The sequence below is a fragment of the Gavialis gangeticus genome, unplaced genomic scaffold (genome assembly GCF_001723915.1).
Source record: "Gavialis gangeticus isolate Ggan-Ray unplaced genomic scaffold, GavGan_comp1, whole genome shotgun sequence".
Classification (NCBI taxonomy): domain Eukaryota; kingdom Metazoa; phylum Chordata; order Crocodylia; family Gavialidae; genus Gavialis; species Gavialis gangeticus.
The window spans coordinates 63,183,724-63,188,246 of NW_017729033.1; the positions used below are offsets into that span (position 1 = coordinate 63,183,724).

The 4,523-nt window shown below is 43.9% G+C and overlaps 1 protein-coding gene across 1 annotated transcript in view; it reads right to left on the reverse strand.

Moving 5' to 3' along the window:
* Positions 1 to 4,523, reverse strand: part of BEND4 (BEN domain containing 4) — a 50,017-nt gene that overhangs the window by 44,587 nt on the left and 907 nt on the right. The window lies entirely within an intron of this gene.

The following is a 4,523-nucleotide window of genomic DNA, read 5'->3' on the forward strand; positions in this document are numbered from 1 at the left end:
CCCCCCCCCCCGCTATGGCACTGGCTAACAGCTACTGGATGAGTCCATGCCAGGCATTGCCCCCTTCCACTACTTTAGCACCTTCCTGCCTCCATCCTGGCACCTCACTTCCCTTAGTCAGTGCCTACGGTTGATGCCCCAGTCACACTACTGTTTGTTTCACTTCCTCTGTTGTCAACTGTAAAACCTATCTACTCACTTGGGCTTTTACTGGAATAAGGGAGTAATGCAACTTTCTTCTGTGACCTCTTATGCTGTTTGTTAATGTACGTATATCTGAGGATTATTAATATACATTTTTTTACCTCTGGAAACAACCTGAGTGGAACACCAGAAGATGATTCCTTTCACTGGGGAAACTGAGTCATATCCCGTGTTTGATAATGGGAACAAACCCCCCTGTTCCGTAATTAAAACAGTATCTGAGTGCTTTTTCGTACAACCTCCTGGTTCCAGTCCTTCATAGCTTTGTGAAACTTTCACCCAGCAGAATGGAACTGCTTTTGTGAGTTCTCTCCCCACGAGTAACTTTTTTCAAAATTTCGGAGGAAAACCTCTTCAGGCACTGTGTGAAGAACCATAAAAAGTTAGGACTGGCAGGGACATCAGGAGGTCATCTAGTCCCTCCCCCTGCTCAAAGCATGACCATCTCCAACTAGATTATTTTAGCCAAAGCTTTGTCTAACCAGGTTTTGAAAGCCTCCAAGGATAGAGCTTCTACCACCTCTCCGAGTAACCTGTTCCAGTGTTTTATTACCCTTGTAGTAAGAAAAGTCTTCCTAATATCTAACCTTAATGTCCCTTGCTGCAACTTGAGACCGTTGCTCCTTGTTCTGTCATCTGCCACCACTGGGACCAGTCTATCTCCATCCTTTTTCAAACCCCACTTTGGGTAGTTGAAGGCTGCTATTAAGTCCCTTCTCAGTCTCCTCTTCTTTTAGCTAAATAAGCCCCATTTCCTCAGTCATAGGTGACTGGTGCCACCTGAGTCAGGGGGGCACATGCCCCCCAGTGGCTGGTCAGCGACCGGGGCAGGGAAGTCCCACCGTGGCCGATCTTGGTGACTAGGAAGCACAAGCTGCACTCTTGGAAGTGCCAGCAGTGCTTCGGCTGGCTCCCCCACCCCCCAGCTGGTGCTCGTGGGTGAGGCACCAGACCCCCCACCTGTCGCCTAAGTGGGGAGTGCTGCGTGTCAGGGGGTGCACATGCACCCTGTATGCATCACCATTGCCCTCAGTCGTTGTTATGGCCCCCAGCCTCCTCACCATTTTTGTCGCCCTCTGCTGGACTCTCTCCAATTTGTCCACATCCTTTCTGTAGTAGGGGGCCCAAAACTGAACACAGTACTCTAGATGTGGCCTCACTAGTGCTGAACAGAGGGGAATAATTACTTCCTTTTACCTACTAGCAACACACCAACCAATGCAGCCCAGTATGCCATTAGCTTCCTTCGGTAACGGGCACACTGTTGGCTCAGCTTATTGTCCACTATAACCCCCAGGTACTTTTCTGCAGAGCTGCTGCCCAACCAGTCAGCCCCCAGCCTGTACTGGTGCATGGGATTGTTCCGTTTTAAGTGCAGGTTTTTGCACTTGTCCTTGTTGAACCTCATGAGATTTCTTTTGGCCTAGTCCTCAAATTTGTCTAGGTTACTCTCAATCCTAGCCCTACCCTCCAACCTATCTACTACTCCCCTCAGCTTGATGTCATCTGTAAACAAAAGAAAACCCCTTCCTCATCAGAAAGCAATTAAAATTAATGTTTTTTGAACAATGAAGATGGATGGGTAGGAGGAATGTTGAAATATGGTGCAGAAATACATGTAGACAAGGGGAAATGCCTTTGAGAGTTCCACGAACACTGTTGGGAACTTAACAGAATTCTAATTATGACTGGATTCGGCACTCTGGAATGCTAGATGCACCGTGACCCTTATCTCCATAATGACACAGGGAACCTCTCTTTTGTCTTCAGGCAGGGTTGGTAAGAAGGGGACATTCTTTCTCCCTAGGAGCAGTAGTAGGGCTTCCCTTTCTTCAGAAACAGGAGAAATGACAGTAGAATCCCTACTCCTGGGACAAGCAGGTCTTCCCAGTACTTATCTAGCAGCCAGAGCATCAGTCAGGCCAATGACACTCTTCTAACACAGAAGTCACATCTATACCAGAAAAGATATGTACCTCACATACCCTCACTTTGAGAACAACCTTTTTCCAAGTCTAGATGTGGCTACTACATACAGTCCTTTTCTGGAACGGCATTGATACTCCAAGTCACACTCCAGAGAAGTAGATTTAGGAGTAAAAACTACACAGAAAGATATAGAGCAACTTACACCATTAAGAGCTATTGTTTTAGGCTATCTTCAGACCATGGCTGAAATCACAGAATTAGTTATACTCAGTTTGTGTTTTAAGATTTTCTTCATAGCCACAAGAACATAGTTTTTTCCCCTTCTTTTTAAATGAAATTTAGGATTCAGGATCATGAAGTCACAAGCACAGGCCTCTAAGTGACTGTATCTGCAGTATCTGTCACATTCTAGTACCTATGATAAACAGCATTTTCTCTCTGCACAGGTGTATTATGCAGGGTTCTTTCTTCTTAGTTCATAAAGCATGCAACTAGGGGAGGGCGTGTCTGGCTTGCCTGTGGGGTAAACTTAGCTGTACAATGAAAAGCGTAGGGCAGGTACATAAGTGATGATGATGCAAGAGCTCAAGAGCACTTAACCGCGCAGCCAACTTTCTCTTAGCTCCATATAAAAAAATGAGTTAAGTCTATGGCAAATCCTGGAAGCAGATCCCTAACTACCAGTATGATTCAGAAACACAAGGAAGTCCAAACTCTAACTTATCAAAGCTTAGGACTCCTGCCTAGGGGGATTTGTGGTAAAAATAAGGCCACAGATATTATTTTAGAAGATATTTAACTGTCTAGTAAGAGTAACCCACTTCTGTAAAGAACTCCTGGACCCCATGTTTACCGTGTTTCCCAAGATGTTAAAATACTGTTCAATTATTTAAAAATTAAAGACAGTTTCAGAAAAAGAAAGTATGATTTAATGCCAGGGATCACAGGGTTCATCATAAAAAGCAGTGAATGTGTAGTAGAAGCCCATATATGAAACAGAAAATTAAGCCCTTTTTTGTAACATGCTGCAGTTATTTGGAGAGAGATGACGGAAGTAGCAGCATACTAGATGAATTAGGGAAAAAATGTGCATTAAAACATTGAAATATATTCTATTAACTTGCACATTTCCCTGTTTAGTAAAGAAATGTCATCACATTTGTTACAAAGGCAAACAGCAACATACCAAAACAGGATACAATTTTTCTAAATAAATAAATCAATGATGTGTCAAAAATTAACAGATGAGTTAATATACCCGATGTTATCAAAACCAGATGGTGCTTTCTAATATTCATCCTGTTCAGTCAAACCCTGAATATTTTCTGGACCATCAATATATAAAATAGGATGCTGCTATTTGTGATGGCAAACAAAAGCAATCATGCCTGCCAAGCACATACTATAACAGGCAGCATTTCAGCTCTGCTAGACAGAAAGTAATTAGAATGCTTTTAATGTCCAAAAGAATGATGCTGATAGGCTGCCACAGATGTGTAGATTTATGAATATTTATATGGTGGTTTATAGCTGACACTTTTATCAGTTGAAGAAGATAAAATATCTGCCTGACTCAAAAGCTTGACAGTCAGGTTAATAAAATCTCATTAAAGAGAATGACCTATGCAATTATATAGGATTTATTGTAATTCATTTTTGATTGTACTCTGCTTAAAGATGCAATTTCCCATTTCCTGATGCCAAATTTAGGTTGCATATCAAGATCTACGTGGGTTTTAACTCCTAGCCATGACTAGAAGAAAGATATGCATTTAACATCTTGGTATGTTATACCTTTAGAGGGGGAAAAAAACCCAACAATATTTTGATCTTCTGTTCTCCTCCACATTTTATGAAAACACTGCAAGGAAGCAGGAAATCTATTTTTTTTTAAATCATGACCCACAGAACAACAACCTGTCCTTTCTCATCTGTTTTCTCTGACATCTAGCTCAAGATGCAAGAAGGGCGATTCTCCTGCTAGGATTAGCAGATTGCACTGGATTGGGGGGGGGGTGCCCTGGACACCCAGAGCTTTCTGCCTTGGCCCTTCTGCCTGCCTTCCTTCCTTGTGATTAGGCGTGGAAGTGGGAATTGGGGGCTGGCACTTCACTGAGAAGTCACGATCAGGTTTCCAGCCGGCCCTGACTAAGGGGGGAGGTAAAAAAAGAGAAAAGAAAAGGCAGCAGCTCTGTGTAATGCCGCCGATTCTGTCAGAAAACAAATCCCTCAGACGGCTAAAGGGTTTAGGGCGTGAAAGATGTGCCTGGATGCCAGAAATCAGCGGGGGCAACCGCCCCTGCTTCCTTGCAGGAGAGCCAGGGCTCTGCCCCCCGGCCGGGCCGCGGCACCGGCACCAACTTAACCGGGGCGGGCGAGCGCGGGAACTT